Source organism: Pinus tabuliformis, chromosome 1_1 (assembly GCF_031772625.1).
Source record: "Pinus tabuliformis cultivar Carrire ecotype Pingquan chromosome 1_1, CPIR1, whole genome shotgun sequence".
NCBI lineage: Eukaryota > Viridiplantae > Streptophyta > Pinopsida > Pinales > Pinaceae > Pinus > Pinus tabuliformis.
In genome coordinates, this window is record NC_142297.1 from 724,246,890 (window position 1) to 724,262,059 (window position 15,170).

At 35.5% G+C, this 15,170-nt stretch overlaps 1 long non-coding RNA gene across 1 annotated transcript; it reads right to left on the reverse strand.

Annotated features, from left to right (window-relative positions):
• Positions 1-10,840: 10,840 nt before the first annotated feature.
• Positions 10,841-11,819, reverse strand: LOC149215941 (uncharacterized). Its single transcript, XR_016251040.1, has 2 exons — positions 11,715-11,819; positions 10,841-11,615 (listed from the first exon to the last, which is right to left on the reverse strand). It is a non-coding gene; the product is annotated as an uncharacterized LOC149215941 (long non-coding RNA).
• Between the last annotated feature and the right edge of the window lie 3,351 nt (positions 11,820-15,170).

Sequence of the window (15,170 nt, forward strand, 5' to 3'; positions counted from 1 at the left end):
CAGCATCACTATTTTATTTATCTGGGGACTCTCTGGACATCGTTATTTATTGCGAACAAGCCTGATCTTAATCAGGTTGGCTGCTATGGTTCGATATCATCTCCAAGCCCCTTCTTATATGTATACTATGTAATATGTTGTAATATGAAAAATTGAATCCAAAGGGGTTCGAATAATTGATTCATCTGTTATGCAATTGCCATGTTCACTAAACACTTTGTGTATTCATTCCATTTCATTTCTGTTTTGACAGCCAATTCTACTTAATTATTTTGGAGGGGAGAGAAAGCAATGGATAAATTGTGCCAGGAATGAATAAATGTGAGTAGATGCATCACGTTTATTTCACACCTGTGTTCTTCCCACTGAATATTGGGGTTTGCAATATGCGATGATGAATCCTGGTTGGGATTTGAAATGTTGGCAGAAAATGGTTCTTACTGTGGATTCTCCGGAAACTAAGTCAAATTCAATCTTGTCAATTTCAAAGAAGCTAATTTATTTTATGGAAATAGTTGAATCTTAAAATAGTCTAAAGCGACTATTAGCTATAGGAAGTCACACCCTAGTATTTTAATTATTAGTAATTTTGGTTAGAAATGGTTGGAGAAAATGGTGCCGTGGGCTGCACTACAGAGTGGATTCATTTACTAGGTCTGAGGAGCGATATGCTAAACTTGCATCCAGCCTCATAATCCTTAAATGGGAAGGACCACATGGAATCGATCCTTCAATGAAGACGTCAAATGGGGTAGACCACATGGACACAATCTTTCAACTAAGACATCAAGACTAGGGTTTTTCCATATTTGCTTAGGACTTGTCCTTGGCCCTAAATGTATGAAACGTACCAGACACTTAGGTGAGTTGGTCCACTAGGTGCCAATATAAGCATGTCTCTAGAGCCGTATCTCATCTCATGGAAAAAAACGTCCTCTGGTTGTTGGAATCGGGTGATATGGAAAATCGCAGTTCCGATTGCTAGATTTTAGTGATAAATGAATCATAATTACCATCGATTTGGAGCTTTGATCAAATGTTCAATGATTTAGGATGGTTCAGACTTGGAAAAAAACCTTGTGGACATCACTCCACCATACATAGAACTTGCGACATAAGACTCAGATGTATGACTGATGCAGTTTGAAGAATTTGTCTAGTCATATTATATCACAATCTCATTCACAGGTTTTGTTGAACTTGAATCTTCAAGATTGAAATTTGGTTTTGTTTAACTTGAATCTTCAGGTTGGAAATTCGGTTCAGGTTTGTTGAACCTCACAGATAAATCTAATATTGAATCTGAATCTAAAGATAATTTTGAACTTGACTATGAATTTAATCAGAAAAAATTGAGGTTTGGTTTGAGGTTTGAACAAAAAAATTATGCAAATCATGCAATAATTTTGGTAACTTAAGGCATTGGCACCCATCTACTACCAATGCTTCCTAGTCTAAGAGTTTTGAATATCAATATGAACAACCTCACAGGTCGAGAAAACTATTTCTTCCATCACACACCCACTTTCCTTATTGGAATCTATTTTCCAATAACTTCTTTTGAATTTTGATTTCCTCCCTAACAACACAGTTGACCAGTTGGTCGCATTGTTATTGTTCATATGTCTAGCTTGATATTGTTGTAGATGATGTAACAATAAGAGTAAGTCGAACCGAATAAATGAGATGAAGTATTTTTGTACAACAAGTTGGGCAGAGTCAATCCCCAGAAGGAACCTGAACCAGAGAGGATCAATGCAAAACAGATGATAAGTAAGCAATCAACCTTGTCCATTGTAACATAGCAATGCACCCGAAATTTTCATATTCCACAAATGTTATTATAATCATCCATTGTGATGCTTCTTTGAAACTGTTGGCCTGAGAAGATGATGGTGCACTAGTGTTGATATTCTCCTCAGTCTCAATTACTACATCCCCAATATCACACTTATGTCCATTTTACCCTCCACTGCATTGTCTTTCGAGAAAGGTAGCCATTCATCCCCTTTGCAATACATTGTAGCCATCCTTTCCTGTAACCAAATCACAAACACATTGCATTTCCAATACAAATAAGGTATATAAGCCTTCAAGCTGAAAATTTTCCAAACCCGGAAAAAACAATTATATCAATGAAAATGTGATTTCTTGTTTTGTCTGCTGTCAAATTTGACGTGACTGACTCTAATCTAGTGGTGGGAATCATCTGATTATGGACATCATATTCCTATTTCAACAAATATACAGTTTCAAACACTATGTTTTGTTGTTTTCTGCTCTATTTGCAAGATTTTGTCACAAAGGAAATATAGAGCAATTGGATAAGTGGAAGAACAATTGGATCAATGAAAATGTGATTTCTTGTTCTGTCTGTTGTCCAATATGATGTGAATTAGTCCAATCTAGTGATGGCTATCATCTGATTATGGATAGCAAATTCCTATCTCTGCAAAAATACAGTTTCAAACAGTATATGTTTTGTTGTTTTCTGCTCTATTCGCTAGATATTGCCACAAGGGAAAATATAGAGCAATTGGATAAGTTCTTATATTGGAAATATGCAAGGGAAAAACAATTACATCCATGAAAATTTGATTTCTTGTTTGGTCTGTTGTCAAAACTTTCAAATGTTTCAGCAGTGCAACTCCTCTTTGGTAAAATGGGCAGTTTAGAGCCACATGTTTCTAACCTTTCCAAACATGTGAGATGTTCAATACGTGCGTTGATATACTTTAATTTGAAGCATTCGACTAGAATCAACTCTTTTAAGTGCACTAAATAGGCCAGTGAACATGGTAACTCTTTCAAGCTTGCGCTCCCTATTCTTAGTTGTTCTAATTGGCATAGTGGTTCTTAGTTCAAGGGAAATTTTCCTAAATTAGTATTTAGTATATTCAAGTATATTAAACGCCTCTGACAGGTGATTCCCCTTGGCAAGTGTTCCAATTGAGCACAGCCATTGAAATCGATATGCTCCAGTGTGGAAATTTCTCCCAAAATATCCATTGGGATGTATAGATTAATGCAACCTTGCAATTCCAAATGTTTAAGTTGCAATAACTAAGAAAAGGAATTGGGCAACGTTGTTAGTTTAGTAGAGCTAGATAAATCTATATTTCTTAAGTTTTTAAGTCCCCAAAAGTCAAATGGGAGTGATTGTGCATCTATGGCACCTTTCAATACAATCTTATTCCATTTTTTCATCAAACTTCCAATCGATTGAAGAAAACGGGAAAAATATGGCATGCCGCTTTTTTCCTCAACTGATTGAGCGCTACTCGAAGTACTTGAAGATGCTCCCTGCCCCTTCACATCAATGTTGACCTCACATAACTACAAAGGTATCTACAATGAGCATAATTAGTTAATTAATTTCCAGGAAATGGGTGTTTCAGTCTAACTATCACGGATGCACATCATTAGTGAAGAACGATGAACTGATTAAATGATCTAACGCAAGCGTGGGACAAATACTTCTATAAGATTTTCGGGTTACTTCCCTCATCAATAAAATTGAAGAACTTTTCAATGAGTCGGCTTTACAACCTTGAAATTCCCAAACTCTCACATTTCTCAGTGAAATGGTACGAGGAAGGGAAATGGAGGGAGCATTATGCCAGCAAAGCCATATCAACTCCCCAGACAGACTAAGAAACCACGATTTTGTTCTAACTAAGGATGTGGATCCCTAATTAAAATGCCAAACCAAGGCATTTGACAAGGTGCCACCCACGTCACTGATAAAGATTCAATACATGAAGTTGTGTGCAGATTTGTAGCAACACATTGGGCACTGCAAGAGGGTCAACCAACGATGAACTACCTATGGAGTTGTAGCAAAGCACAATCATCACAGGGAGTTGAACTCAAGACAAACTTCATGCTAATATGGATCCTTAATCAAAATTCCATACCAGGTTATTCAGCAAAGTACCCATGTCATTGGTGGATATGGGATTCAAGTCAAGAAGATACCATAGCACAACTTGATGAATATCCGATGAGATTATTGTTTTTAAATATACAATAGTACAAGCTAATGATCCTATGCTTTTGGTTGTCTTGATAGATGGTCCTTTGTTTATAGATGCCACAATGAAGGGGTATATGTTAGTTGAGATAGGCCACATATGTGGACCACTAAGGTCCAATCCATTGAAATGCGCCACATCCATGGGCTGTCAAGATCGCTAGTACTTCCACTTGGCCTCAAATGCAGCGGTTAACTCTGTCAGCCATATTAAAGCATAAACATGTCTTTGGGGGTTTTGAAACTGGATCAGTGCTCTGATTTAACCACAAACATAACCAACTTGACAAGAAAATGGATATCCAGAAAAATTTTAACACTTAAGAGTTATTCGAATTTTTTTCCCCATCGCAGTATTTCGTGAATAACCAAACCTCGCGGCTCATGGACACCCAAATCCTTATTTCTTGGATAACCAATACCTGACAATTGCAATAATATTTAGTCTAGAATACCTAACGTTTTTCAAAGTCGTCTGGAATTCTTGAATACCCAACATTGGTTAAAGTTATCTTCTTGCCAATGCAATAGATGCAAATCCAAAATTGATGAAAATGAGGAGGAATTCCTCTGCCAAAAGTTGTTCCATAGCAATTGGATAAGTGCTTATATTGGAAATATGCGAGGGAAAAACAATTATATCCATGAAAATGTGATTTCTTGTTTGGTCTGTTGTCAAATAGGATGTGACTGCTTTAGTGATGGGAATCATCTGATTATGGATAGCAGATTCCTATCTCAAAAAAAAGTACAGTTAAAAGATAGAGCAATTGGACAAGTCTTTATATTCGAAATATGCAAGGGAAAAACAACTATATCCATGAAATTGTGATTTTTTGTTCGGTCTGTTGTTCAGTATGATGTGACTTCATTTAATCTAGTGATGGGCATCATCTCATTATGGATAGCATATTCCTCTCACAGCAAAATACAGTTTCAAATAGTATATGTTTGATGTTTTGTGCTCTAATTGTTAAATGGTTATGATACTTATACGTAAATTCATCTCTTTGTATATTTGGTTGTTGCAGGTGTTGGAGTCCATAGTCGTGGCAGTGCTGCGCTTCCTATTGCAATTAAAAACTTTTTTATCGATAGGGGGTATATATTCATCTCAAACTTTTAGCATGAATTATCTTGTATTAGTGCTTTTAGTGAAAGTAATTGCATGTGGTTCAGTTGTGTTTCATTGATCATATTATCTTAGACTCTTATTGAACTATGCGTGATTTCATTTTGATTAAACTTCTAGAATGAATAGGGAAAATTAGATATCCACCGTGCACATTTCCTTACATCGAGTCTAGCCAGTTATCATATCTTCTCAGTTAGCTATCACTTTGAAAGTTTTGGGTGGATAGGAATGTTGATAGTTGGCTTAGCATATCCATTTCATTGTGCAAGTACAAATTTAGTGAAGCTAGAGCAAGAGTGATTGTTGTTTGCCCCTAGTTTCGCTACAACTAGATTTCTCTTTTTAATTGCCCAGCATAAATGATGTTTGTATGTACATTAGAAGTCAATCTGAAGATTTGTTGCCTGATTTAGGCAAATGCACTCACCCATTGCCGTGAATTATTTATTTTAATTGATTTCATTCCATGAGAAAATTGTGGCTATAATAAAATTATAGCCAAGTATACAATCATTTCTTCTTCTTCATAGTTTGTTGTTCCATATTTGTTTTTGGAATTTGATATTTGTAATTAAACCATACAACACTACACTTCTCAAAATAATTTGTATAAAATAAGTACGACGTTTTTTAGTTACTCAAGCATTTCTTTATATATTATGTATTTTATAAAAGATATATTATGTATATTTTATATTATTGTATAACAATTTAAATAAACCAAAAAAGAATTATATATTGATAATTTAAAAAAAATGATTTATCCATTAATATAATTTTTGAAGATTTTATGAGCATATTTTTCATGTAATTTGTAGAGCATTTCTTTATATACTATGTATTTTATAAAAGAATTTTATAAAAGATATATTATGTATATTTTATATTATTGTATAACAATTTATATAAAAAAACCAAGACTTAAATTATATATTGATAATTTTTTAAAGAAATTGATTTATCTATTAATGTAATTTTTGAAGATTTTCTAAGCATATTTTTCATGTAATTTTTTAAGATTTTAGCATATTTTTCAATCAATAATGTACATGATTAAAAGTCTAAACATAGCTTTGGTAGAAAATTGCAATAAATAGGCTTTGGTAGAAAATTGCAATAGATAGGCAAAAACTGGAAAGGAAACAATCCTGACAATTCCTCAAACCCACCTAGGTTGCCCCCTCTATATGTTGCTGACAAGAAACCCGAAGCAGGTTGCCCCCTCCATATGTTGCTGACAAGAAACCGGAACCACACAATCAGGGAGGTCCTTCTGAACTACTCGAACAACCAACTACTCAAACAACCTCGAGGAATCCAGTCTAAGCTTTAGGCGTTACTTTGTACATCTCGGTGTAATTGCTAGTTATAGATATCCTGGGCTTGCCTCAGGTTCGAGCCCTCAAATTTTGTTGACACTAACAAAATTTTTTATTTAATTTTCAATCTTCTGTATACCCCGTCTGGTTTTTAAAAATGTTATCTTGAATATTGGATCCTTTCTGATTGGGAGTCTTCATTGTTCGACAAATCAATTACGAAGGCAACGAGGGGCCTTCCCAAGTCAACAATTTTATTTTCACCTCCTTGCTAAATTATTTTATTTGCGTGAGTGATTTTATCTTTCTCACTCACTCACCTTTGAAGGCTTCTTCACCTCCAACTCCAGCGATCTACCCATTACTTTCACAATGAGAAAAAATGCTTGAATAATGGATTGCTGCCCTGATGACAAAATATATTTGTCTAGCTTCAGTTTCACTTCAATTATTTCAAAGCAATTTTGTTTTACAGACATTAATTACTTGTTTACCTTCAGTTTTAGTTCCACTTTTATTACTTGTTTACCATGAGTTTCAGTTCAATTACTTCGTTACGTTCAGGTTTACACTCGCAAACGTGTAAAATTTGAGAGGAAAAAGAAAATAATAAATTTTGTTTTATAAAAAATAAATTACAAATACAATATGAGCCCATAAAAAAATAAATATGGCTTACTGCGGTTCTAATTTACATTGAAGTTTCCATGATATCTTTTTACCATGCAATTGTTTACTTGTTTAATATTCAAGTCTTCTTCCCACTTGTGTTGCATAACAAGTAAATAAGTTCACTTGGTGTATCAAGCTGGATTGTTTAAATCAGCTCATTTAGTGTATCAAGTCATACCATTTGCAGATATCAAATTGTTACAACAGATATTTTGGAATCATTTCCGTCCTATATATTATCTGCAACAACATTCTCTAGAATCACGGAATAAGCTAGTTGGCAGTAAATTCGTTCATATCTGCTATCAAGGTTCAAGTTCACACCACATCACTGATATTAAATTGATTTGTTTCAGGTATAAAGTGCACACCAGATTAACAAGTTAAAATCTTTCAGAATCAGTTCATTTGGTGTTACATAACAAGTAAATAAGTTCACTTGGTGTATCAAGCAGGATTGTTTAAATCAACTCTTCTAGTGTATCAAGTCATACCATTTGAAGATATCAAATTGGTCGTTTTGATATTATGAAGTCATTTCAATGACGAGAGTATCAAGTTGGCTCTTTTGATGATATCAATTTGGTTCATTTGGAGACGCTGGAAGTACTCATAAAACCCAATGCTTTTGACTAATCTGTTTTAAACAATCTTGATTAGATTAGATTAGATTGATTTTCTTTATCACGAAGAATATTTCCTTGGACTCCAAGGTTCCTTTTGTTCATGTTTTCTATTAATATTCTTGAGACCTACCCGGTCTATGGGACGTCTTCTCTTAGAATCAAAAGATAGATGTTAATATAAACAGAAATTTTGATACAGAAATTGTCTCTAAAATATTTCTGCTTGAACGATATTAACTTGTAAGATTTCACCTCTTAATGTTTAAGATCTTTACTGAAATTATCTAAACATTTTAAATTCCATTACAGGCTCCTTTGAGTACGCAGGCTTCTTTGAGCTCACTTCACTTCTAGTGAGGTAGGTTTCTCTAAGATGAAAGTTTTCTCTTTTTAGATGTCCCTTGCACAGTTATTACAATTGATCTCGACAAAAGGCCAGTGGTTTCCACGTTGCCTGTAGCAGGGGAGCCAGTCCCGACTTATTTCCAGGGCAACATTCATGAAAGGGCTTACTCTGGCTATCGAAATGTAAAAGATGCAAGTGCAACTCAAACAGGTTAGGATGCTTTTTCAATTGGTGGTGCAGCCATGAATCCATACTATCCCTTTCTTGGCCATGTGCCAGTAGCTTCAATTCCTCCAATCATGGTACCCAACCTCCCATTAATGTCAATCAACCTGACAGCGAAAATTAGGAGAATTGGCTATTAGCCCTCTGTCAACGCCCCTACTCTGTCAACGACTATTGACTGACTGAAACTAGCTTAAAAGCATGAAAGAGAGCACCCTACATATCAATAAAAACATCAATATACTGGGTGCAACGTATATAAGCACCGAAGTTTTACCTGTCCATCTCACAAAACCACTCTGCATCCATCATAATTGACTGACAGCTTATCTTTTTTGGTAACAAACAAATTCCATCGTAGAACTCAACAACTTTACAACTAAGATCTTGATAGAACCCTACAACAGAGCTTGGAATCCATTTACAGAGTTTGGAACAACAAGCGGATTCGAATGCTCCACTCTACAGTTGAAATGAACTTCAAGGGTTTCACATTAAATCTTCTTGGTTACAGTCTACAGGGATAGTATAACGCATAGTTATGGCTCCAGAATTTACTGGTGGTGGTTTATATAGCTTGGAATCCAGACCTGGAAGATGCTACCGGTGCTCGAAGTGACCTGAATGAAGAATATAACTTTTGATTACTCTTTAACAGGAGAAAAGGGTTTTTCATTTCCAGAATTACAGTCAAACAAACCTTACCTATAGTCTTAGCTAATGTCCAGATTCTTAGCTAATGCATACCAGATCCTAAACTAAACAATTCACTTTTCTTCCAGCACCTCATATCAGAGATTGACCGTCAATCCTCTGGTGCTTTTGAAATGACCTCACTCTAGGTAACTTAGAACACTAGTTTCTTAAGCTGGAGAACACTAGTTTCTGGTTTGCTTTTTCGCACTTCTCAGCCTTTGGGAAAGTTTTTTAAGTTGCAGAGAGCAATAATCTACAGGATTATCCAAGAGAACAATAGTCACTGTGATTGTTGTACTTGTGGACTATTCCATCCTTGAAGCACAGCTAAAAATGATGCTTCCTGGAGCCATTAAGATTGATGGTGGAATTGTCAACCAAAGATTTAGCTCTGTGCTCAACAAATTTTGCTAATAGAATAGTGAACATGCCTTCGTAGAATCCCTGAGATTGCCCACTGAAGTTGATACTTGGTATTTGCATATAGATCATCTATGCATAGTTCTTAGGGCAGTGCAAATCTGAGTTCAAAAGATTGTTTGCAGCATTATAAACACCTTTGACTTTTCGACAAGAATCCATTCACAGAACTCACGCCCTGCCTTCTCTGTTCATCATAGGATCACTTGAGTTTATAGAGTGAAAAACTCCTCTGCTCAACTCAACATTTACAGAACTCACGCCCTGCCTTCTTTGTTCTTCATAGTATCACTTGAGAACTCCTCTGCTCAACTCAACATACTACTTGGATCAGTTTGTCCAAAAACCGACGACTCAGTAGTTTTAGTTTTTGAATTTATTCGAACTTTTGACAAGCCTTTGACTGTGCAAATCGTTCTCGTAGATCTCTCTTGATTTAACTGAATCTGTCAGTACTAGCTCTCGATCTCAAATTGGTTTTCACCACAGTCCGTGCTTTTAGGCTTGCATTGCAATCGCCCAACACTCTTCCAGTATGGCAGGGACTTGCTGCTTTGCAGCTTGTCTTGTTAAAATATATTAATTACAACTTGTCACATATTTGAATGTAAGTTCTTGTAGCAGGACATATTGTCAGTGTTTTTAGATTACCGCTTACAAAATACAACTGCCATCCAAAACATATAGTAGAATACGTGTCAGGGAATCGATGCTATTTCCCCATATGACAAAAGTTAATAAATTATGGGATATCTTCCATTCAAAAGATTGGATATGCAAAAACCTATTTAGATCCTGTTACTTTACTAGAGTTAGCGGCCAACTAAACCAAACCGCCATACATTTATTAAAAATGCTCAGCATTTATAACTATTCACACTATGATGGCAATCATGGCATTATCCAACATAAAAGTATGCCTATATATAGATGCCTCATAATTGTGTCGTTGAATCCCCTTATTTAGGCCTCTTTAAATCAATGTTGTAATAAAATTTCAAATATAATCTAAATCCAAATCTTCAAATCATAATGATAATTGAGCTACCCAATTTCCCCATACAGCTACCTACTATGAAATTTAGGCGTCCGGCCTAATTCGTAACAGTTCTGAGAAGGTCGTTGTGTCTTGTATTGATTAATCTTGTACCACAGCTATAGCTTCAAAATCTTGGTGCAAAGGATGAAGGTTTTGAATATCTCTAGAAGTATAGAAAGCATCATCTTTGTTAACATGCTTTTGCTCTTTATTTGAACTAGTAAAATCATGAATGTGTGTGGAAATAAAACAACTGACTTTCCTTTTATTCTTCAAAACAATTGCAAAGCTCTTGGTATATATATTATATATGGCCCAAACTACACAAATAAAACGAAATTCCAGTGCATTTTATTGTAGATATAGATGAATATTGAACAATAACATTGATCTGCATGAAGTTTTACTAAGATAAAGATAGGGTATTCTTAAGATAGGGATAGCGTCTTCTGTGACTGCAAAAACATTCAAATGCACTTTTTATGGCATGTCCTTGTATTTCACAATCACATGCATCCGATAACAGAAACTATATAGAGCAGGAAAGCAAAATAAGATGCAGAAAAATGTGTTGCATAAACTGGATGGACCTAATGACAATATACTTAAATTTCCTCATGGTCTAGTTTTGCAACCACTAGTTCCTTGCAATAGACTAGAATGTAGAAGAACTTTGGTTGTCCCTAGTATTGTTCTGAGTGATATAACTTGTACTTTCCAGTAGATGTGTTATATCTGATTGAAAATTTGGAATTCTAGCAACTCCCAAAAATGTCTCTCTGATGCTTTGCAGTGTACCCACAATGTTCATCATAGTAGGTCGTCCTTCAGGTGATTCTTTTGTGCATAGCAAACCCACACTTATGCATTGCTTGAGGCAATTGAGATCCTTATCTTCTCCAGTGTTCATACAAGTTCTCAATAGATTCTTGTCCACCACTTCACCTATTTGGTTTGAGAAACCATTGGCCACCCATTTCTGGAAGTGCATTCCTTCCACAAACATGTTGTTGGTGGGCTTCTTTCTAGTTAACATCTCTAATAGCAGTATTCCATAGCTATAGACATCACCTTTTGTTGTGACACGCCCACCCAATCCATATTCTGCATTCAAAAATTCTCATCTTAAAGTTTTGTTCACAATGTTTATTATTAATATGAAATTCATGACATTATATAACATGCTATTAGTTCAAATAATACCTGGAGGAATGTAGCCTATGGATCCTTTGAGTGCATGTGTCGAAATGAGTGCTGAATCTTCGAGATTTTCAAAACATATGGTAGCAATCCCAAAGTCTATTAAATATGCTGTCAAATCTTCACCAAGAAGCACATTGTTTGGTTTCAAATCACAATGGATCACTTGCATGAAACAATGGTGATGGAGATATGCCATACCATGTGCAATGTCTATTGCTATATTCAACCTTTGAATCAAACTCAAACCACTTTCTTCTTCACCATTGGGATATAACCACTTTTCTAAGCTTCCATTTGGCATAAATGGAAATATTAAAGCTTTGATTTGGAGGTCTGAATAAGAGGTTATGATTCTAATCAGATTTCGGTGCCTAACTTTACCCAAAACTTTGCACTCTCTGTCAAAACTCTTGTTAGCCCCTTCATTTTCCAAATTGAGAAGCTTGATGGCAACAATTGTGCCATTGTTCAAAACCCCTTTATAAACTTTCCCAAAATTACCAACTCCTAACAAGTTGGCATCATCAAATTCATTTGTTGCAGTGATAATCTCTCCATAGGAAATTCTCGGATGCTCCACATTTAAGGATGTCCCAACCTCTCTATAATAATGTCTTTTGCAATTTAGAATCCAAAAGATTCCCAAAAACAAACATAATACAACAATGATTACAACAGCAACAACAGGTAAGATAACTCTTTTCATATGCCAAACACTTTTATGTCTGTGACTAGAGCATGGTGACAGACCAGCCCAAGGTCCACAGAGGCGAGGATTTCCCATAAATGCCGTGGCACCAATCTTTTTGAAAACTCCTCCCTTAGGGACTTCTCCTGACAACTTGTTGAAAGAAAAATTCAAGTGGTTGAGCATTTTGAGATTTGCCAATGACATGGGTATTCCACCGGACAAATTGTTGAAGGAGAAATCCATGACCTGAAGATTTTGAAGTTCACCAAGTGAAACTGGAATCAGACCTTGAAGTGCATTGTAGGAAAGATTCAGGTATTCTAGTTCTTTGCAATTTCCGAGTGCACTTGAAATGTTACCAGTGAACTGATTAGCAGAAATATCAATGGCTTGAAGCATAGTCATCTTGCTTAGTTCCATAGGCACTAGACCATCCAATAAATTGTTTGAAATGTTGAAATAGAAAGCTAAATTTGCAAGACGTGCAACTTCTTGAGGTATATGCCCGCTGAGTTTGTTGTATGACAGGTCTAACATTAGTAAGTTCACACAATTCCCTATACTTGCAGGGATTTTGCCTGATAACATATTGTGGGCCAGATTTAGATATCTTAGCTGTTGGTTGCCTGCAATAAAATCAGGGATTCTTCCCCACAGATTATTTCCAAAGAGATTTATGTACCCTAAGCTTTTGAGTTGCCCTATTTTTATAGGAATATTTCCTTCTAAAAAGTTGGAATCCAGATATAATTTCTCCAACCTTTGAAGCATAGTAAGTGAAGAAGGGATTACCCCTGTAAATTTATTGTTGTCTAGAGCAAGCAATGTTAAACTAGTCAGGTTTCCAATCTCTGGAGGTATTTCTCCTGTCAATTCATTGAACTCCAAGATTAGGGCATGCATGCTAGTGGAGAGTTGGCCTATACAAGGAGGCAAACGTCCTGTGAGATGATTCGAGAATAAAAGTATTTGCCGTAGGCTGGAACAATTAGTAAGAGCAGAAAGAATGGGAAAGCTTGTGGTGCTACCACTAACCAGTTTATTATCACCTAAGGAAAGCCACTGGAGATGAGTCAGCTTACCAAACTTAGTGGACATTACTCCGCTGAGCTGGTTATCCCCTAAGTCAATCTCTCGAAGATTTGTACAGTTGAAGAAGGAATCAGGAATCGTGCCATTCAACAGATTCCTACTCAGATAGAATATGGTCAGCTGGGTATTCTTGCGACACAACTCCGCTGGAATATGACCAGACAACTGGTTTCCAGATATATCCAATTTTTGAAGATTGGTGCAGTTGGACAAGAAACTAGATGGAAGTTGTCCACTGAAATGGTTACCAGACAAAGTTATAAAGGTCAGGTTGCTTAGCATACCCAATTCAGAGGGAAGACTGCCATGAAAGTTGTTCTCTTTCAAAGCTAAGACATCCAAAGAGGATATGTTTCCCAAGCAGTGCGGTATTGTACCCGTCAAATTGTTTCTATTTAAGTTAAAGAATTGTAACTTGGGAAGGATGCAAAGTTCTGACGGAATATTTTCTGTGAGATTGTTTTCGGACGAAGAGAAAAACTCTAATCTACGGCACCCACCGAGAGTGGGCGGAATAGAACCTTGGAGTTTATTGAAATCCAAGTAAAGTATCTCTAAGCGAAACAAATTTCCCAATTGATAGGGAATATGACCATGAAAACCGTTATTACTAAGGTCGAGTACTTTAAGAAAGGAGAGATTGCCGAGACGAGGAGAGACTGTACCTTGTAATCCAGTGCTTGAAACATTGAGGGAAACTACTCTCTGTCTTCGCCGACTGCATACGATACCTGCCCATTCGCAGAACGAGACATTTGGTTTCCAGACAGTGGGTAATGATAGGGATCCATCGTAATCGGTGATTGCAGACATGAATCCAAGCAAAGCCTCTTGGTCTGAAGCATTGCTGAGACGAGGATGCCCACGACTAGATAATTTGCCGGTGGAAAATACAGGACTGACACAAAGAATGAAATAAAAGAACAAAATCATTCTCGTAATAAACCAGAGAAATGAAGGGACGTGATGGATCTCCATCTCCTCCTCCAAGAAGATGGTTTCTGAAGTGTAACTAACAGTCAGACAGAAACGATGGACGAGAAAACCATTTTGATTGGAGTTCTCTCATTTATTTATATGGCACAGAGTCTTGTATTAATTTCATATTAGGAAAAAATTATTGACGCGTAAAATTAAAGATAAATTGTTAGTATAATTGCATAATTGATATGATAAAAACAAAAGTGAATCTGACCAATCTGTTGGTATAATTGCATAATTTATATGATAGAAACAAAAGTGAATCTGACAAATCTGTAAGTATAATGGCATAATTTATATGATAAAAGCAAAAGTGAATTTGACATCTCTGTTTAGTGAACCATGTTTTCTTATTATGCAAATATATTTGAGTATTTTATATTTTATGATTAAGATTTTGAATTTGAATTTACAAATGTTGAAAGGAATCCATTTTTAAAGATGCGTAAATTTTGTTTAAAAATTTACATTTCAAGATGTATAAAATTCGATTTTTTTTAGTTTTTTACTTAAAATAATTATTTTATAAGTATCGAGAAAATCAATTTTTTTTTAATTATTTTATAAGTATTGAGAAAAATCAAATCTTTTTTAATGTGTTAAAATTGAGAAAAAAATTGACACTTCAAGGTGTGTAAAACTTGACCTTCTTTTAGCTCTTTACTTAGAGCAACAATTTTCTCTTTCTTGAT